Source organism: Scyliorhinus torazame, chromosome 5 (assembly GCF_047496885.1).
Source record: "Scyliorhinus torazame isolate Kashiwa2021f chromosome 5, sScyTor2.1, whole genome shotgun sequence".
Taxonomy (NCBI): Eukaryota; Metazoa; Chordata; class Chondrichthyes; order Carcharhiniformes; family Scyliorhinidae; genus Scyliorhinus; species Scyliorhinus torazame.
This window is the reverse complement of record NC_092711.1, coordinates 285,596,723-285,619,062: the sequence shown is the minus strand read 5'-3', so window position 1 is coordinate 285,619,062 and position 22,340 is coordinate 285,596,723. Positions and strand designations below refer to the sequence as shown.

The 22,340-nt window shown below is 44.0% G+C and overlaps 1 protein-coding gene across 4 annotated transcripts in view; it reads left to right on the top strand.

Annotated features, from left to right (window-relative positions):
• The first annotated feature begins 4,744 nt into the window (after positions 1–4,744).
• lnx2b (ligand of numb-protein X 2b) overlaps positions 4,745–22,340 on the top strand; it is a 97,722-nt gene continuing 80,126 nt past the window's right edge. Inside the window, exons 1-2 of one of the 4 annotated variants that reach the window (XM_072505645.1) lie at positions 4,751–4,853; positions 11,101–11,278. The gene's annotated coding sequence lies outside the window, so the exon portion shown is untranslated. The other 3 variants (XM_072505646.1, XM_072505644.1, XM_072505649.1) reach the window with 3 other exon arrangements.

Below are 22,340 nucleotides of genomic sequence, written 5' to 3'. Positions count from 1 at the left end.
GCGAAGCTGAGGTTGTTATCCTAAGAGCAGAGAAGGCTAAGAGGAGATCTGATAGAGGTTTTTAAAATAGTGAAGGGTTCAGTAAGTAAAGCTGATCTGTTTCCAATTGCTGAATGGTTGATAAACAGAGGGCATAGATTTAAGGCTAACTATTGGAAAAAACATTTTTACAGAATGAGTGGTTAGGATTTGGAATGCATTGTCCAATAGTGTGATGACGACAGGTTCAATATTAGCTTGCAAAAGGGAATTGGATAAACACTTGAAGGATTAAAAGGTTGCAGGGCTATGGAGGAAGAGCAAGGAATTTGAACTAACTGAATTACTCTTGGAAAATGCCAGCTCAGGCTCAGTGGGCTAGAAAACCTTCTTCTATTCTGCGCCACTCTACGATATGTGGTGCTGCATCACATCATGCCACTCTTGTATGTGCATCAAGATTTTATAAACTCAAATCCTGCTCCAGGGCAGCACGGTGGCTCAGTGGTTAGCACCGTTGCCTCATGGCGCCGAGGTCCCAGGTTCGATCCCAACTCTGAGTCACAGTCAAAGAACAAAGAACAAAGAAAAGTACAGCACAAGAACAGCCCTCCAAGCCTGTGCCGACCATGCTGCCCGTCCAAACTAAATTCTTCTGCACTTCCGGAGTCTGTATCCCTCTACTCCCATCCTATTCATGCATTTGTCAAGATGCCCCTTAAACGTCACTATCATCCCTGCTTCCACCACCTCCTCCGGCAGCGAGTTCCAGGCACCCACTACCCTCTGTGTAAAAAACCTGCCTCGTACATCTCCTCTAAACCTTGCCCCTCGCACCTTAAACCTATGCCCCCTAGTAATTGACACCTCTACCCTGGGAAAAAGCCTCTGACTATCCACTCTGTCTATGCCCCTCATAGTTTTGTAGACCTCTATCAGGTCGCCCCTCAACCTACGTCGTTCCAGTGAGAACAAACCGAGTTTATTCAATCTCTCCTCATAGCTAATGCCCTCCATACCAGGCAACATCCTGGTAAATCTCTTCTGCACCCTCTCTAAAGCCTCCACACCTTCTGGTAGTGTGGCGAACAGAATTGAGCACTATACTCCAGCTGCAACATGACTTGCCAATTTTTATACTCAATGCCCCGGCCAATGAAGGCAAGCATGCAGTATACCTTCTTTTTTTTTCTTTTGTTTCAAATTTTTAAAAAAAATTCTCCTCCTTTTTCACGTTTTCTCCCACATTTACACCCATCAACAATAAACAATAATCAACAAGATATGTCAATCTCATTAATAACAACGATCCCATCCGCCCACCAACCCCCAAACCTCAACCCGCATGTTTACATAAACAAATGACAAAAAGGAATCAGGGATTACCCGTAGTCACCCTTAATCTACACGGCTCTCCACCCCTCCCCACCCTCCCACCCCCCCCCCAACCAACGCCATCCAGCCACTAAGAGAGTACCGTACATGATACCCCAAAGTTGTACCCCCCCCCCCAAGTCTCCAGCTCCTCCCGTCCACTGCCTCTTGTAAAACTCCTCCTCCCAACCTCGGTTCCCTCCCCCAACCTCGGTTCCCTCCCCCCAACTTTCCACCCCGGCTAGACCACTCGGACCCCGTTCTGTCAGACTCCGATGGCCGCAGCCCCTCCCCTCACCTCACTCCCGTTCACTGGCCGGCTTAAACCGGCCAGCGTGGAGGCCCCCGCCCGGGTCCCTTTCCCCCTTGCCCGGCCCTAGGGAAGCCCAAAGATCCCCTTTTAGCACACAAACCCCGCATATCCACCTATACCCCAAAGAGCCCTCCTTTCGAGTGAAAGTCCTGTCCCTTCCCTTGTCCAAATATATGCAACATTGGCTCCTTTAGCCTCTACACCCGCGCGCAGTAATACAAAAAAAAGAAGAAAATACAGTCATGAGGTTACATCGGGACATGACCATTCCTCAATTTGTCAGTTCTGCCACAGTCCTTATGCCTTCGCAAACTCCTCCGCTGCTTCCGCCGTTCCAAAATAAAAGTCCCTGAGCTTGTAAGTCACCCTCAGCTTCGCTGGATATACAATGCCGCACTGCACCTTGCCAATGTACAGTGCCCTCTTCACCCGGTTGAAGGCAGCCCGCCTCCTCGCCAGCTCCACCGTAAAGTCCTGGTATACACGTATACCAGCTCCAGCCCACTGCACCACCCGCTTCTGCTTGGTCCAGCTCAGGACCTTCTCCTTCACACTGTACCTACAGAAGCACAGAGTCACTGCCCTTAGCGGCTCACTCGCCTTTGGTACAGGCCTCCACGACCAATGAGCCCGATCCAGTTCATATCGGGAGGGGTCCTCCCCCTCACCCAGCATTGCGGCAAAATACTCAGTCGGCTTCGGTTCTTCAACTCCTTCGGGCAGCCCCACGACCCTCAAATTCTGTCGCCTGGATCTGTTTTCCAGATCTTCCATTTTTCCTCGCAGATTCTTGTTCGTGTCCATCACCTTCCGCATCTCCTTCCCCATCGAGGCAAGTTGATCACCGTGCTGCAATACCGTCTCCTCCACTTCCTTCAGCGCCTCCCCCTGCTCTCGCACCTCCGCCACTGTGCTCGCCACCGCCGTCTTCACCGGGGAAACCGCCTCCTCCACCAGCACATTCAAAACCTCCCTCAACTCCTTCCTCACCATCTCCATACATTTCTCAATCTGCGCCAACTGCTTTTGGAATTCCGCAGCCATCACCTTAGTTAGTTCTTCAGCCGTAAGCACTGCGGCCTCCCCTGGTGCTCCAGCCTCCATTTTCTTTGTTGACCCCGCGGTGATCTTTCCCCTCTCCAACGGACTTTCAGCCGCTTCTTTCCCGGCTGTTGTTTTGGTGTTTTTCGACATCCTTCTTCTCCTTGCGCTATCTCCTGACTTTTACTGCCGTCGCTGGCCCTAGGACCGGGCGTTACTCCCCGAAAATGCCGTTCCCGAATGGGAGCCTTCCAATGTGCGCGCAGTATGCCTTCTTGACTACCTTTTCCACCTGTGTTGCCCCTTTCCTGTGCAAACATCACACTGTCCGTGTGAAGTTTGCACATTCTCCCCTTGTTTTCGTGAGTTTCGCCCCCACAACCCAAAGATGTGCAGGGTAGGGGATTGGCCATGCTTAATTGCCCCTTAATTGGAAAAAATGAATTGGGTACTCTAAATTTTTTTATTTTTAATCGTAAATCCTGCTACAGGTTCGGAGAGCACGTTGCGATTAATGTAGGAATTTCATATTGTATTATAATTATTTGCAGCAGTAAGGGTTAAAAGTCTTTATTAGTATGTGACTGATACAGTCATGCTTTTAAAAATCCTGATTTGAAAGACAGCTAGGCTTTTTGGAGCCAGATGTGCAATTAAAGCATCGTAAAAGATTGGGCTGTTGAACTTTTATTTATATTAAGAGGGTTCCCTGGGAGTAGATAATTAGAGGCATTGTGTTCAGTTTAGTAAGGTGATGTAGTTAATGGGAGGAGCTAGGCGCTGAAGCAGTCAGGTGTTAAGGTTTTCAGAATTTTTGGTTGGAAGATGAGCTGAGAAGTTTTTGAAGAATGCAGCCAGAGATTCTGCATTATTCTGACAGGGTGTCAGGCCTCTTTCTTTCAAGCAGTCTCAAAATATCTCTCTTTCTCAAAGTGGAGGGTCCAAGACATATCTATACAACAAGTATTCCTGAGTCTGCTAACTGTATTTGAAAGTGGATTGGGTTCTGAGATGGTTTTGTTGTTTGAGCGGGAGTAAAGATAGCAGTTAAGGGTTATTGTGTCACTGTATTGATTAGCATTGTTTAAGGGGTAATTGTAAGCTATTTTCTTGTGTGATATTAAAGATATTTTAATACCGTGTTAGTAATAAAGTTTGTTTCAGTATACCATATCCCTATTTTACATGAAATCACTCCTGGGACAAGGCATCCTTTCCTCACAGTCTTCCAAAATTAAAATAAAATATTGGGGTTTCTAGGGGAGCACGGTGGTGCAGTGGTTAACACTGCTGCTTCACGGCACCACGGTCCCAGGTTTAATCCCGGCCCTGGGTCACTGTCCATGTGGAGTTTGCATATTCTCCCCGTGTCTGTGTGGGTCTCACCCCCACAACCCAAAGATGTACAGGCTAGGTGGATTGCCTTAATTGGTAAAAATGAACTGGGTATTCTAAATTTATTTTAAAAAATTAAAATATTGGGGTTTCTGTCCCATGCCCTAGCCACTGTTGGGGTCTGGTCCTGGATTGTAACAATGCCCACTAAAAGCTGAGCACCAGCCATGAGTTGACGGTGCCTGGAACTTGCTGCTTTTGTGGGGGAGGATGGGTTCACTTTATGCGTTTTACGAGCTGTCACAGGTGCCATGTCTAGACAATTCAACAAAATTACACGATTTTTCTTTGCGGTAATACCATTTACGTCTGTGCTCCAAAAGGTGTGGGGGTGTCGGTTAGTTTGCAGGATGGTATCCACAACGAATGTTCAAGTCAAAACATCATTTCAGATACATCTTTGTTTGGACTTAACCTGCTCGCAAATCTAAGGAGCTTTTAATCAACGGTTAGTTGTATTTTGCAGTGAAACATAAGGTATATCTTGGGGAGGGCGGGGTTCATATATCACAGTTAAATTATTAAACCCAAAGGCATCGATCACACATCATTGAGCCAGGAACCTTCCCAGTGTGGCTAGCTTGACGTACAGGTTTCCCTGCTGACGCAGCCCGCCTCCCAAACGTCAGTTCCTTTCCTTTATTTCCCTCTGTAAAAAAAAAAGGATTAGGTGAACAGTGAGCCTCCTGAAGACTGCTGCTATCTGTGTGCTTCATACGGTGGCGAATGTTGCACGTCGTTCAACGGAGAGGTGACTATGTCTCCTTGTCGCTTTGTGTGGTGTGAGTGCTGGGGGTGAAAGATCTGTGTTTTGAAGCGAGGGGATGGACTTTCTCTATTCCTGTTCAATCCAAAAACGACTCGTTGTGCTTTGGTGATTCCCTCCCACTTACCGGAAAGGTACTACAGGTAAGTTTCAGGCGCGGCCGCCACTGAAAATGGTGAGGCGCAGCTGGAGTTTTCTTGGACTTTCTAATCCGGCTTGAGCATTTTACTAATTTTGTGTTTGTGTGTGTGTGAGAGAGAGAGAGAGAGAGATTGCTGGCTGGCTGCTCCAGCTCTTTGTTCCATGGATCGATGATGGTTGGCGTCAGTCCTTGGGGGTGGGGGGAATGAGCTGAGTTGAGCCTACAGGTACAGAGGGAGGGTTAGTGGAAATGTGGTGATGAGGGGCTGCTGGAGATTTAAAATACCCGATACTTGCTCGGGGGGTAGGCTAGCAATTTTTTTTCTTTTTTTTCCTGTTGTTGAAAGTTTTAAAAATAGTTACCGCGGATCAGGATTCCGGCAGAGTGAAATTGTACTGAAACTGCATGAGGGCGTGAAATCACCTTGTCGATACCAAGCTGGGCGATCGCGGTGGAATTGAAATAATGGGGGACATTGATAGCCCAGACTTTATGTCGGATTTATTACAATGCCGGGACCGAGATTTAAGGAGAAATTCGTTGTAGGATAAATCCATTTCTGCGGATTTTGAGCGTTCCAACACTAAAACGTCCAGTTCATGGTCATGACAGAGACGACGGCGGCGGGGTGACAAACATTTGGGACTTTGGAATTCAATTCCAGTTCTGGGATAGGGGTTCCACATGGTCAGCCAGAGTCCAAATGCAGTTGTTGAATTGAACTGTTAAAAGTTTGCAAACTGTGCCAATCCCGAGTGTTTGCTGCACAAACAGATACAGAGGCCGCAAACACTGATCGAATGATATTGATCCTGGGTAAGAGTGTGTGTGTTTGGAGGGGTATCGTTATAAATAGGTTCCACTTGAGGAGGGTAGGTGATTCAATGTACACTGGATCTCCGGACGAGCCAAGCAGGTAAAGCAGGTTAAGGTGGAAGATTCAACTCCGGGTTCTGTTTGCATTAGAATTATTCTTCCAAATCTACATTTTTGTTATTCAAATGTATGTTTAGGCCTGTCCCTCAATCGTTTGCACGGCTTGGAATGCTGTCGTGCTCCATCTATACGGCAGAACTATTTCTAAATGGGTGTGAAGCTGTTGCTGATCTGAATTATTCCTTTCTGGGGCAGCACGGCGGCACAGTGGTTAGCAAAGCTGCTTCACAGCTCCAGGGTCCCAGGTTCGATTCCCGGCTTGGGTCACTGTCTGTGCAGAGTCTGCACGTTCTCCCCATGTCTGCATGGGTTTCCTCCGGGTGCTCCGGTTTCCTCCCACAGCCTAAAGACGTGCAGGTTAGGTGGACTGACCGTGACGTGATTCTGTAGTGTCATGTCATCAGTAAAACAGCATGAACAGTTCTCTATGATAAATTGCCCTTAGGTGGGATTACTGGGGATAGGGTGGAGGTGTGGGCCTGTTTAGGGTGCTCTTTCCAAGGGCTGGTGGAGACTTGATGGGCCGAATGGCAATGTAAATTCTATGTCTATGTGAAGGGCAAAATAAAAAGAACATTATTTTTAATAGATGCTGTTTTCTGTTTTGAATTCAATGGGCAGTCCTTGAAATTGCACTTGCACCAATTTAAAATTAACATTCACTGATTTCGTTTTTTTTTACACACAGTACTGGTGGCACTCCTCATAATCAAAATAGTTGTCCCCAGAGACCTAATACATTGAAGAACCACAGTTGTGTGGTTTCTGTGAGCTGCTGACAGAGGTTAATTTTCTGCTAGCTTGGTATAATATCTGAAGCCAATTCCATGTGTCTCTATGTTTACGCCATCATGCTGTTTCACTGATGACATGATAATACAGAATCACTTTGTGGTCAATACCTAGACGCTGCTGTCTAAATTGTACTCTCGTTCGGGGCACTTTGATTTGGAAATACTATTTAAACTGGCTGTGGTTTGTAAATGTGACGGCAGTGTTGCCTGACATGCAACGTGCAGAAGTGGATGATGCTTGTAAATTGCAAAATTTGGATTGGGATTTGAGTTTGTTTCTGGGTTATGAAATTCAGACCCGATTGCACACAATTAACACACTCGGGGGTTTAGCACCTTTTTAAGTAATTGTCTTTCAGAGTCAAACAAACCGAATTGGCAGTTAATCAGGCTGTGGAATTTCGGTGGAATGCTTAATTTATTTCCTGCTATGCAAAATAGGATTAACATCCCCATCCATTAACTTTAAATTGCCATCAAAACATTTAACAAGTGCAAACTGAGCATTGTTCTTCATGAGTCCTGATTGACCTGATTTCTGCTGCTGCTGCTGAAGTAATCCTATAGACTGAACCAAATGCACCGCGCAGAATCACGAGTGGTTAGCACTTGTATTATTAGTTGGCATTAAAAATAAAAGTAGCAAGATTACACTTCGATTTTTAAAGGCAGAAACAATCCCCAATCAAATTTCAAAAGTTGGAGTTACAGTTTTCTCAGCCACATTAATCTCTTAAACTTAGGAAAATAAAAAACGTTATCATAGAATTTACAGTGCAGAAGGAGGCAATGCACCCTACTTAAGCACACGCCTGCACCCCATCCCCATAACCCAGTAACCCCACCCAACCTTTTGATCACTAAGGGGCAATTTAGCATAGCCAACCCACCTAACTTGCACATCTTTGGACTGTGGGAGGAAACCGGAGCATCCGGAGGAAACCCACGCAGACACGGGGTGGGAAAAGTGCAAACTTAACACAGTCACCAGAGGCAAGAATTGAACCCGGGCTCCTGGAGCTGTGAGGCAGCAGTGCTAATCACTGTGCCACCGATTATCATTCAGATGCAAAGAACAACAGGCTGCTCGTTCGTAGATATATGCTAGTTTACCTATAATCTTATAAAATCTTTATTGTCGCAAGTAGGCTTACAATGAAGTTACTGTGAAAAGCCCCTAGTCACCACATTCCGGCGCCTGTTCGGGTACACAGAGGGAGAATTCAGAATGTCCAAGCACGTCTTTCAAGATTTGTGGGTGGAAACCGGAGCACCCGGAGGAAACTCACGCAGACACGGGGAGAGCATGCAGACTCCAAATGGACAGTGACCCAAGCCGGGAATCGAACCTGGGACCCTGGAGCTGTGAAGCAACAGTGCTACCCATGTGCTACCGTGCTGCCTTATTGAAACCTCCTTTCCCTAACTGTAAATACGCCTCTGTAATTTTGAAATCCTCTCTCTTGAAAAGTAACATTCCCTATGATATAATATATTTTGAATTTGTGCAGGGTTTCCACTGACAATTTATTCTCTAGAATGACTGTTGAATGAGAAAACAACTTAACGAGAGATGCCTGGTAATTATTAAATATGCTTCGTTCACCATAATTATATCATATTGCCATCATAGCGTCTCATTGACAGAAGCCCACGCATTATTGTTTTATTATGCCCTTGTCTTCATGAGGAAATAATTTTTCTTTCTCCACCCTACCGAAGCAATTAATCATTATAAACATCTCAATTAGATCATCCCTTAATCTCTTATATTTAATGCAATATAAGCCTTGTCTATGCAGCCTGCCCTCATAATTTATCCCTTTTAATCAGTAAAATTAATCCATACTTTCTGCACTGGTGCAGTACACAATTCATCATCACATAAAGAGCCCCTTCTGTAGTGACTCCTCTGGAATGAGTATAGTCAAGTAAGCAATACATTCTGGGTAGGGACATTGGACATTTTGTTCCGGAGTATATTAAAAAATATATATATTATTCCATGTTCAGATATCTGGAAGGCGGCAGGGTAAACTGTTTAAAATGTTTTTAAAAAAATAACATTCATGGTCTGTGGTTTATTAATCGAGGGGGTGAGTACCAATGCAGGAAAGTAATGCTAAACACTTAGAAATCATTGGATGAGCCCCAAGCAGAAAGACTGCCTACAGTTCTGGGCACCAAACCTTTAGGGTGGATTTCCAGGCCCTGGGGAAGAAATTTCCCCAAATAATACCCAGGGTGGGGGACTTCAGTTATGTGGAGAGATTAGTGATACTGGGGTTGTTCTTCTTAGAGACGAGAAAGGAAGATTTAATAGAGTTGTTTAAATCAAGAAGATACTTGAGTCAATAAGAAATACATTTTTCCACAGGTAGGAGGGTTGGTATCCAGGGAGCACATGTTTAAGATCATTTCCAAAAGAAGCAGAGGATTGTTTTTAATGCAGTGGAGATTTGCTATGATCTGTGGTGTTTTTCCTTGCAGAGCAGTGGATGCAAATTTCAGTGACTTTCAGAAGGAATTTTTGATCTTTCCTTGAAAAGAAAGTCATTGCCAGGTTATTGGAAAAGAGCAGGGTTGTGGTGCTAATTGAATTGCTCTTTCAAAGAGTTGGTACCAATCCTGTACAATGGATCACGTGGCCTCCATTTGTGCTAGGTGATTCTAGGATCAGACTAGGGTTGGGAAGAATATGGGGCGCGATTCTCTGCTCCCGCGCCGTTTCAGAGAATCGCCTGGGTCGCCAAATTTTCTCAGCGTCGGATGGGCCGAGCGGCCTGCCCAAAACGGCGGGTTCCCCCCGGCTCCGCCACACCTGGTCGCTGCCGGCGGGAAAAGCGCGGGAACACTGGGGGGGTGGCCTGCGCGGTGGGGGGGGGCTCAAATGGGGTCTGGCCTGTGATCGGTGCCCACCGATCGTCGGGCCGGCCTCTCTGAAGGAGGACCTCCTTTCTTCCGCAGCCCCGCAAGATCCGTCGGACATCATCTTGCGGGGCGGACTTGGGGAGGACAGCAACCACGCATGCGCGGGTGACGCATTTTCGTGGCCCTGAATCGGTCGGGATAGGGGCCGTTTCGCGCCGTCGTAAACCTCGACGGCGCGAAAACTCTGTCTCCATTTCAGAGAATCGTGCCCATGTTTTGGAGCAGGGAATCAATAGATTGAATTATTACTACTGCAAGATCACTGGTTGCATTTTGGGCCTTTCACTAACCCTGAAAAGTGAGTGTGAACAAGCATGGAATATGGACGTGAAGTACTTCTCTCTCATGGGTATTGCCAGTGCTTGGGAAATTAGTCCTCCATGCTGGGATAATTCCTGGCCAATCCAGGAGGTTTAGAAACCCTACCTGTCTATTTCATAAGAACATATAACTTAAGAATTAGCAACAGGTGTGGGCCACATAGTGCCTCGGACCTGCTCTGCCATTCATTAATGATCCTGATCGTGGCTTCAGTTTTGTTTTCCTGTCTGCTCCCTATAATCCTCGACTCCCTTGTAGATCTAATTAAAACCTGTCAAACTCAACCTTGAACATATTCAAGCCTATTCTGCTCTCTGGGGTTGTTAATTCCAAAGATTAACAGCCCTCGGAGAAAATAAATTCCTCCTCATCTCCATCTTAAATAGGAGCCCTCTTATTTTTAAATTGTGCTCTCTAGACTCTCCAATCAGGTGAAGCATTCTCTCAGTTTCTTCCCTGTCAAACCCCCCTCAGAATCTCATATGTTTCAATAAGATCTCATTCTTCTAAACTCCGATGAATATAGGCCCAACCCACTCAATATTTCCTGATAAGGCACCACTTTCTTTATCCCAGAAACCAACTTGGTGAAATTTCTCTGAAGTGCTTCCAATGTAAGTATATCTCTCTTTAAATAAGGAGACCAAAACTGTACATAGTACTCTCGTTGTGGTCTCACGAATGAGTTGTACAGTTGCAGCAAGACCTCTCCACTTTTTGGAGTTTGCACATTCTCCCCCATATCTGCGTGGGTTTCACCCCCACAACTCAAAAGATGTGCAGGTTAAGTGGATTGGCCATGCTAAATTGTCATTTAATTGGGAAAAAAAATAATTGGGTACTCTTAAATTTATTTAAAAAAGACCTCCCTACTTTTATACTGCATCTCTCTTGTAACAAAGGCCAGCATTTTATTTGCATTTCTAATTACTTGCTGTAACTGCATGCTAATGTTTTGCAAGTGCAAGGGCACCTAGATCCCTCTGTGCCACAGCAGTCTGCAGTCTCTCTCTATTTAAACAACATTCTGCTTTTTCTTTCCTTCCTACAAGAGTGGACATTCTGATATTTTTGTCCACTCACTTAACCTATCTATATCTCTTTGCAGACTCATTGCATCCTCCTCAGAACTTGCTTTCCTGCCTATCTTTATCTCAAGATGAATCTGAGAATCTCCTGTGATACTGAAAACGTCTTATTCGTATTACATCACTGTCTTTTGAAGGGAGCACAAGAAAGAGCAGGTTGGGGCTTCCCGGATGGGTGTGAATGTGTCTGGAAAGTAGGTGAGTCACAGACCCGGAAGGTTCAACGCTGTTCCTTTGCAGAAGCAGCTCTTCTTTTGGTGTAGTAGTTGCCTGCATCGTCTTTTTATTTGAGGGCTCAGATATTTATCTGGATTTCGATTCCTGATCATTAGGCTGAATGAAAACATATGTGCATGGTCAAATAGCTGATATTGCACCTGGATGTAGAAAAATTGGTGTTCGTGAGACTGCAGCCCAATGAAGAGTTGGAAGGGTAAAAAACAGTCCAAATTATTCGCAAAGTCTTCCTTTCTAAAGTTTGTTTATTTATTTATCTATTTTGTTTATAAATTTAGAGTACCCAATAATTATTTTCCAATTAAGGGGCCATTTAGTGTGGCCAATTCACATACTCTGCACATTTTTGGGTTGTGGGAGTGAGACCCACGCAGAGACAGGGAGAATGTGTAAACTCCACACAAGACAATTGAGTTTAGTGTCTGTTTGCAATAAGGCTTTCATGTAATATGTTTTATTGCCGGTTGATTTTCAACTTGGTCCCACTGTGTTGCTACGTATGTCATGTAGCTCCACCTGCTAATGTGTTTTGCCTGTGTTGTTGCCATCACAACAGAGTTAAACCCAGTATGAACAAAGTGTACCCAATAAGTGGCTTAATGCACGGAACAGTCTGGTATCGATATAAGAATGATCTTCAGATTGGTTCAATTCCTGATCTGTGGTCAGGCTGAGAATGAGAAAAATTAGTCAACGTCTGATGATTACAAAGAACTATACAGCACAGGAACAGGCCCTTTGGCCCTCCAAGCCTGTACCGGTCATGATATCAACTGTGGCCAAAACCCTCGGCTCCTCCTAGTGCCGTATCCCTTTATAACAAACCTATCCATGTATTTGTCAAGGTGCCTTTTGTACACTGTTAATGTATCTGCTTCCACAACCTCTCTTGACAACGTGGTCCAGGCACTCACCACCCTCTGTTTATAAAAAAAAAAAAAACCTGCCTCGCACATCTCCTCTAAACTTTGCCCGATGCACCTGAAACCTTGGTTCCTGAAGTAAAAGGGAAGTTTTTACATCTTATGGGGACAATGTTGGGCTTGGCACAATGTTGGGCTTGGCAATGATTCCTGTAGCAGTTCTGCAATTTGCTGGCAATCACCATGTCACAGATGGGAACTGGTCCTTTGGCAGTGCACTAAAGAGCTCCTTGCCAATACATAGTGGAAGCGCATCCAATTATGGGCAACTATTTTACAAAGAGAAAATTGAGGTGGAGGATGGTCCCCCGAAACCAAACTGAAACAATTTTGTTCCCTCCAATTTTTGCTTCTCTGCTTAATGTATGGTGACACCCTTACTTGGGTGGTTCTGTGGAGAGCAGTCACTCTCCTGAATCGCCCCAAGTGGCTATTGCTCATGTGTAAGCTATGATAATGAGTGTGGAGGACATCAAAGCTGGGTGTGCCTTTGTCTTTAGCCAAGTATTCACACATTCCCACTTCCTATAGGTGTCACCGGATTGTGGTCAGGATTGCTAACCCATGGGTACTGAGATTAGTTGTAGTATTTCTCACCTCTTACCAATACATTACATAACATCCCATTTAAAAAAAAAACAAGTTCTTGGATGTGCGCTTTGCTGGCAAGGCCAATACTGTATTGCCCATCCCGAGAAGGTGGTGGTGAGCCACCTTGAACTGCTGAGTACACCCACAGTGCTACATAACAGCATAGAAACAATTGCAAAATAAAAAAATACATTTTTTCTAATTTGAGATTATTTTAAAACATTTCTATTAAACCTTTACTTGCTGGCATGAAACAGATCTATAAATAGAGACAAGAACAACTTCCATCTCGTCCAGAATTCCCTATCTGAGCCACGAAGGGCAAACTTAATTTTCCCAAGTTTAAGGAATTCCACAACATCCCCCAACCATGTTGGTACTTTTGGCGGATCTTCTGACTTCCATTTTAATAAAATTCGCCTCCGGGTGATCCATGTGACGTAGGCCACCACGTTGGCTCCTTTCCCTTCTATTAGACATGGTACTTCCAACACTCCAAAAATTGCCTCAAGATGTCCCGATAGTATTTTCAGCTCCACAATTTTTGAAAATGTTTTAAATACAGAGATCCAAAACCCCACTAATCGTGGACATGTCCTGAACATGTGGACATGGTTAGCTGGACCTCCTTTCCACCTCTCATGTTTATCTCCTACTTCCGTGAAGAATCTGTTCATTCTTTCCTGTGTATTCTGGGCCCTGTGTACTACCTTGAATTATATTAAGCTTATCCTTGCTCATGAAGATGTGGCATTAACAATTTGCATAATTTCACTCCATACTCCTTGGAATTCCATTTCCAACTCTTCCTCTTACTTTTTTTAAAATCTCAATCGGTGTTTTCTTTGTGTCCATCCGCCATCTATAAATCTAAGTAATTTTCCTATCTCAACTCATCTGCCAAGATCAATCAAGCAGGTTGTTATCTGGCAGTGCAGGGAAAGAGGACAACTCCAAATATCATAATTTAAGATATTTAAACTTCCCCTCGCCCTGCATTTATGTTTCTCCCTCAATTCGTCAACATTCGCAAACCTACCTTCTAAGAAAATGTCTTTTACCTGTCTCAACTTCCCTTTATGCCACTGTTTAAATGTTGCATCCAATCTTGCCATATTGAATCGGTGGTTTCCATAAATAATGGCTAGCACCAAATGTCATCTCAATTGGCTCAGATTTTTAAGGACTTTTTGTAAACTTCCCCAGGGTAAATGGGAGTGGTGTCACAGCTAAAGTACACCTGTACTCCTTCTGCTTCTTCTTCTTTCTACCATTGGCGAATCTTCTCTATATTCACCGCTCATTAATAATACAAAGAATTGGGCAGTGCCAACCCTCCTAGCCGCCGATCCTTTTGTAAAACAGTCATCAAATTTGCGGAATTTTATTAGCCCATATAAAATCTGGAATTATTATTTTTTTTAAATAAATTTAGAATACCCAATTCATTTTTTCAAATTAAGGGACAATTTAGCGTGGCTAATCCACCTAACCGGCACATCTTTGGGTTGTGGGGGCGAAACCCACGCAAACACGGGGAGAATGTGCAAACCCCACATGGACATGACCCAGAGCTGGGATCGAACCTGGGACCTCGGCGCCATGAGGCAGCAGGGCTAACCCACTGCGCCACCGTGCTGCCCTCCAATCTGAAATTATTATAACCATTTTATAGAAAAATGCCTTGGGTAGAAATATCAGGAGGGTTTGAAACATGAATAAAACTTTTGGTAGGACATTGATTTTCTTTAGGAGTTTAAAAAAATAATAATTTAGATCATCCAATTCTTTTTTTTTCCAATTAAGGGGCAATTTAGCGTGGCCAATCCACCTACCCTGCACACCTTTGAGTTGCGGGGGTAAAACCCACGCACACACATGAGACCCACGCACACACATGAGAATGTGCAAACTCCACACAGACAGTGACCTGGGGCCAGGATCGAACCCGGGTCCTCAGCGGTGTCCTCAGCGGTGTAGGCAGCAGTGTTAATCACTGAGCCATCGTGCTGCCCAGGGGTATCCTGTTTATTCCCATTTAATGAGCGAGTTTAAGTCTGAATGGGACAATGGAACTCAGGCCAGGTGTGGGTATATACCTCTGACTCAGTGCTAGCAGTTTTGCCCTCAGTCTGTTAACCCTTAAATTGCCCACTGCATCTTCGATTCCAATTTCCTAACATCTCCCTATCGTAACGAGTGCGAAACAGTATGATTTTATTCGACATGTGGCACTGAGGTTCTTCCATAAGAAATAGGAACAAGAGTAGACCTGTTCTACTCCTGTTCAGCCCCTTGAGCCTCAATAGGATCATGTCTGCTCTGAAATTCCTCACACCTACTTTCCTGTAACCCTTGATTCCCTTACTGATCGTGAATCTATATATCTCAGCCTTAAAGGTACACAGGGACTCTGCCCCCACGGCTCTTTGTGGCAAGGACTTCCAAAGATTCTCACCCCTATGAGAGAAGAAACACTTCCTCATCTCGATCATAAATTGGCACCCCTTTATTCCGAGACTGTGCTCTCTGGTCCTAGACTCTACCAGAAAGGGAAACATCCTCTCAGCATTTACCTGTCAAGCCCCATAAGAATCCTCACTGCACTTAAATATTGCAGCTTATACTTGCAATATACATTAGTTGTAGCATTCCTGCCCCTGCCGTGGTTCAGCTGACTCAGCACAGGTTGAGACTGGACCTTCTTGGTCAGCAATAGTGTTTCACCCTTGAGTCATAATGACTGCTACTTAACTCGCATGGTGCCCTTTCTGCCGCATCTACAGTGACATTTATCGTGTCGCACTTCTAGCGGAACCATCAGGTCTTAATCATTAATGGTTGCACAAAATTAAAGAAAATGTGTTAAATATTGCAAAGTAACTGCCAGTTTGTGCCTAAGTAAAGGCTGGTGTTTCATGCCCTCCAATGTGGAGAATGACCAAATGAAGAATGAGGCACCAGAAGTATGTCGGGCACTGTGCAACTGTTTGTCAGCAAGATTTGTAACTTCTGTGTGGGCCAGGAGAGAAAATTGGGTGAAAACCTGCTAGAAAATAACCAGATGAGTGAACTAAGCCTGGTTGCGGGCACGTGAAGCAAAACCCAATCTCCATCCCTGCATGTTTTAGTTCCAATTTGTTTCTATTCCCCTGGGAGTTATTAGAAGCTAGTTCAGAAAATGAACTAGCATGGGCATGTGATCAGTGCTCTCTTATTTCAATTGGCTTCTGATGAGATTATGAACATTTCTTCCATTTTCTTTTTAAAATGTCCACAATTTAAAACCAATACTTAACAACGTTAACCAGATTTATTTTTGGGCCACTGCGCAGTGCCGTGCATGCCGTGAAATGCTGCAGTTTTATGATGCCAGGCATGCATGCTGCCGCATTGAAGCTACTCAGGATAATTAATAGCCCAAAAACAAGTCATGATTTATATCAAGGGACCCAGGAAATGATGGGACTCCAATGTCATTGTGCAGGCTGTACATTTGTATTTGAGTCTGACTGCACAAGATTTGTGCGTTGGGAATCAGCAGCCTTGCATTGTGCTATGGTACAAAGAGTAAGCAAATTTATAGCCTTTTCCTCCCGACTGCACACTGCTGCCAGTATGCCAGGCAAGCTTGGTGACAAAATAGTTATAGGATCACAGTATTACTAATTTCCATCAATAAACCACATCAGATTTAGAGACTGGAAACTGAAGCTGATCTCAGGACAATATGTTTCAAAGTTTCAGGTCTGTTGTAGCCAAAGGCTGCAAGTAGCTATATTCTGCGTGAGTTGGATCGATTGCAGAGCTTTTCCTGGGTCAGCATTGAATAGCATTAGGGGTGGCATGTGGTGCAGTGGTTAGCACTGCTCCCTCACGGCGCCGAGGACCTGGGTTTGATACATTCTCCCCGTGTCCACGTGGGTCTCACCCCCACAACCCAAAGATGTGCAGGCTAGGTGAATTGGCCACGCTAAATTACCCCTTTATTGGGAAAAAAAAAATTGAATTGGGTACACCAAATGTATTTTAATATAGCATTGCAGTCGGGAAGGTTTGCAAAACTTGTTTTGTGTTTCAGTAGTGTGGTGAACTGAAAAATAATGCTGGAACAGCAGAACCCTGACTGACCTGGTCAAAGACCTTCATAAACATAGACTATGCTACACTCCGTTACTGTTCAGTGAACTGAACAGTTTCTGTTCAGTAAATTTTTAATAGCAGGCTGACAAATAGAAATTCAACATTTAATTTTTCTTTTCTGGAAGTCTGCAGTTGCTGCACAGTTTTTAATACATTTTCTTTATGTGTGTGCATTCATTAATAATTAAGGCCCAAGGTCCTCACTATAAGTGTGACAAGGTAAATGTCATTGTAGATGTGGCTGAAAGGGCAACTTGTGAGGAAAGTAGCACAGTCATTCTGACTCAAGGGTGATACTCTGTGGAGTAGTCAGCAATGATGAGGGTTTAGCGAATGTGAATGCAACTCTACCAGGGCCCTCAAGGTCAGAGTGACATTCATTTGTGTTCAAGTAATGAAAATTACAAATACCAATTTCTTAACTTCCATTTGATTTCTCATCAATAATGAATTTCGAAATTGGACTCACTGGCAGCAAAACTCAGCCTATGGGGTTGGACCCCAAATAACATGATATACCCAACCCATGAATTCTTCTTGGCCTTGAGATTAATATCAGTAGGAATTCTTCAAACCAGATTTACTGTGATGGCAATGGACAGATTTTAATATGTTGCAAAACCTAGCACCATATCCATTAACGTATCAATTTGGGGGAAAGGTTTATGTCTTTTAATATATTAAGTTATTACAGGTGCCATGCACTGCTCCTTTGGGCATCATTGTGTGACACACTGTCACACTTGCAGCAGCAGCGGATGATGCATTGCAAGCTCCAGAAACTGCAAATCCCTCACTTTATTCTTAAAGCACCATTTGAAAAAAAATAAATTTAGAATACCCAATTCATTTTTTTCCAATTATGGGGCAATTTAGTGTGGCCAGTCCACCTACCCTGCACATCTTTTGAGTTGTGGGGGCGAAACCCACGCAGACATGGGGAGAATGTGCAAACTCAAGACGTACAGTGACCCAGAGGTGGGATTGAACCTGGGACCTCAGTGCCATGAGGCCGCAGTGCTAACCCACTGCGCCACTGTGCTGCCCACTTCTTAAAGCGTCATTAATACATCGTTGAGTGACATTTGCTGGTTCAAACTGGCTGCAGTCAGATACATAGGCGTGATATATATTTTCTCTTCCCTTTGACTAATTCCCTTCTCTTTGACTGATTCCTTAAGACCAGCTATGATCTTTATTAAGACCAGCTATGACCCCATGTTGGTTGGGGTCGGGGCCAGTGCACAAAAGAAGTCCCCCACGCATGCGCAGGTTGGCATGGCCCAACTGCGCAAGCGCGGGTTGGCACCGCGTAAGGAGGCTGGAGGGGCGTGAACCGCTCCAGCGCCGTGCTGGCCCCCTGTGGGGGCCAGATTCTTACGTAACCGGGTCCGGTTCGCGCCGTCGTGAAACTTGACGGCGTTCACGACGGCGCAAACTCTTGGGCCCAATATTGGAGAATCGCCCTCTCGGAATCCTGCACCGAGTAATTCCCCTCCTGATTCCCCAAAGTCTCCCCACAATCTACAAGGCACAAGTCAGGAATGTGATAGAACACTCTACACTTTCCTGGATGAGTGCAGCTCTAACAACACTCAACAAGCGAGACACCATCCAGAACAAAGCAGCCCATTTGATTGGCACCCCATCCACCACCATTAAAGTTCACTCCCTCCATCACTAATGCACAATAGCAGAAGTGTGCACCATCTACAAGATCTCAAGATTCCTTCAACAGCTCCTTCCAAACTTCTGACCTCTACCAGTCTTTCAGGACAATGGCAACAGATACATGGGAATACCACCATCTGGAGGTTCCACTCCTAGTCACTCACCATCCTGACTTGGAACTATATCACTGTTCCTTCACTGTCGCTGGGTCAATATCCTGGAGCTCCCTCCTTCATAGCACTGTGGCTGTTCCTACACCACACGGACTGCAGAGGTTCAAGAAGGTGGCGCACCACCACCTTCTCGAGGGCAATTGGGGGTGGGCAATAAAAATGCTGCTTAGGCAGTGACAACCAGGTCCTGTGAAAGAATAAAAAGGTAATAGTGACTATGCTTCAAAACACACATAACTAGCTATAAAACACTCCCGAGGGGTCCTGAGATCAGGAAAGGTGCTACGTAAATACAAGTCTTTCTTTCATCCATGCGGTTATTTTTCAGACAGGAACCTGGAGCGCAAATGTGACCAGTAGACTACTAGACCGTACAGATACAACACACAGCCAATCTTAATTGTGCCTTCATTTGATGTCCACGTGCATTTTACCGCAAGACTCGCTGGTTAACAATAAAGAGTGGGGACTGCAGCTCATTATTTGTAACCCCATTGCGGGACAATCCGAGTCCGTTTTCGTACTATGGCTGAAGATCTGTTGCTCCCTTGCCCTGCACGTCACGTAACAAAGATTCATTTTTTTTTTGGTAGGGCGCCTTCTCATTACTGAAGACATTATTAGAGGAAAATGAAAATTCAGTCTTTTCCAAAATACTTGAATGATAACAAGCTGCTGCTTGCACAAGCTAAATAACATCTGTTCTAGTTACTTCCCAATGCCTAAGGAAACTCCCATCGAGATTAAATGTACCAACCAGCTTCATTGCATGCATAGGACAAATGGGCTTTCGACAGTCGGCGTGTCTATTTGATCACTATTTGTGCTGCCTCTCCCTAGCTTCTGTTATCACCAGTCTCTCCTCTATTAAGGCAATTATTTCATGATTTAGGGTTGGAAAGCTGGAATATATGGAAGCATTTATACACTGTGAATACACTGCAGCTCGCATCTTACTAAGATCCATAATTTACTTATGAACATTCACATGTTCATTTTTTAAAAACCTGATTTAATACAAATTAGCCACATGTTACTGATTTTGTAATGTAGTAACATTACAAAATGTTATTTTTGTATAGAAGAATATGAGTCATGGAATAGGATAGCAGCAAATCCAAGGCCATGAAGGAACCTAGATTAAAAAGTAAATCCGAGAATAAAGCAGGAACTGGGATGAAGATATTTCCAAAGATAAATGATATGGGGGAAGGAGACGATATGAAAGAAAATAAGGAAGGGGAAGAGCAGGAGTCTAAGAAGCAGAGAGAATAGATTGACAAGGGCTAAATGGACGGACAGACTTTTTTTGTGTAAAGTTTTGTTTATTTTCCCACCGTTTTGGAAGTGTTCATTTATCAACGAGAGTTTAGTGCCCCTAGTTTACGTTTGCAATGTGTGATTTAAAAGAAAAATCATGTACCCATTCTGATTCTTTGGAAGAGGTTCTGATTGACTGGTGAATGAAATGAAATGAATGGAAAATGAAAATCGCTCATTGTCACAAGTAGGCTTCAAATGAAGTTACTGTGAAAAGCCCCTAGTCGCCACATTCCGGCGCCTGTTCGGGGAGGCTGGTACGGGTTGCTTTGGAGATCAAAACTTGTAAATGAAATGACCGCTGAGTGTCCTGATTACTCCATTAACAAAGGCACAGTGTTGTGTGTTACTGGGCCAGACAGATTAAGAAGATCCCAGTTACATTTCCTGGTCAGGTGAGTTAGCTGACCTCTGCTGCAATGGTCAGCTAACTCACTCCAATCAGGTGGTGCACAGGCGCCATTGAATTTATTTTATTTTGGTGCAAAAAAGAAAGTGGCGACTGAAACCAAACACAAGGCTCCATTCTCACCAGTGAGTTTGTTTGCCTATCGTCAGTATGCAAAGGCATCTAAAGGGTGTAATTGAAATATGAACTATGCATGTCTGCTATCACATGGTGTTCTCTCAGCCTTGATTCAGCGGGCAAATCACAACACAATCTGTTAAATTGTTAATTGCGCCCTCTAATAACTGCCGCACTACCCTTTTCCCTGCATTATTTGGAGGTAAACTTCCGAACGTTTGGAAGGAACACGGCATGGTAATGTAAATAAAGCCGAGAGCAACAGGCTGATTTGTTTCCATTTTCTCAGATGGTTCATGCTGATTAGCATATAGCCGACAGGCAGATAGGCAGCCGGATGATGCAATGGAAAACAAGTTGACTTGCTGCCAAGCCTTATTTTGTTTACAAGGAGCCTATAGCAGAGCTGGCTCCCAGCTATTTGCAAACACAGGTCCTGGTGAAGGCAGTTCCTGTGAAGAATGGGTAGGGTTGTTTGACAACTTTATACAGTGACAGGTGTGTTCTTTTCGATAAAAGGTATTCTTACTCTAGCTGTTCACAGAGGTTGCTTGTTCTACATCCCTTGTTCTTGTAGCTAATGGAACAGTTGACCTGTTGTGACATTTGTTGCTGGATTATTTTTTTATTTAAAATCAAAACATCCATTTAAAAGGTTACTTTTTTCAAAATATAAACTAAAAATCAATTTACAAAGATTCCTTGTATATATTAAGAGCTCCCTTTGAGCCCCAGTATTGAGCATATGAAACGATCAGATCCATAACCTATATAATTGCCCATAAACAAAATCCAAATTAATACTGTCTTTTAAAAAAATAAATTTAGAGTGCCCAAATATTTTTTTCCAATTTCGGGACAATCCACCTACACTGCACATCTCTCTGTGTTGTGGGGGGCAAGACCCACGCAGACACAGGGAAAATGTGCAGACTCTACACACACAGTAACTCGGGGCCGAGATCAAACCCGGGTCCTCAGCGCCGTGAGGCAGCAGAGCTAACCACTGCGCCACCGTGCAGCCCTGAATGAAAAATGTTAAATATCTTGCTTTGCTCCTGCCCACTGCATTAGATGTCCTGACTCTCGTTCGACTAAGACTTCAGGACCTCTTCCTATTTATCGTCCTATTTTTTAGTATTAACATTTTTTTAGTATACACATGCCCTAGTGGTTGTTCTTTGAGATGAACTTGAACAGTCAATGTCACTCAGTTTTTTATCAAAAGGGAATATGACAGTTGAACTAAATTCTATCCCAACCTAAGGTATACTTCAATAGGAATACAAGTACTCACTGAATTTTCTTATCCTGGTCTGGAGGCACTGATATCCTACTTCTGTTAGAATTAAGTGATGGTGACAATTGCCTTTCAAACCACCTGCTCCCTTTAACCTGCTGACTATATTTTCTGCAGTTGGTGAAAGGGGATTGTATGATTCCTGCCACAACTTGCATTTCACTGTTTTGAAGATTTCCTCATGAGTCTATTGATGGCTGTGCAGTCAGATCACTGGTTAGGGATCCCTGGTGGTCTCTAGTTATAGATTTTCCTTTCTCCCTCCTTTTAAAAAATAAATAAATAAATAAATAAATTTGGAGTACCCAATTCATTTTTTCCAATTAAGGGGCAATTTAACATGGCCAATCTACCTAGCCTGCACGTCTTTGTGTTG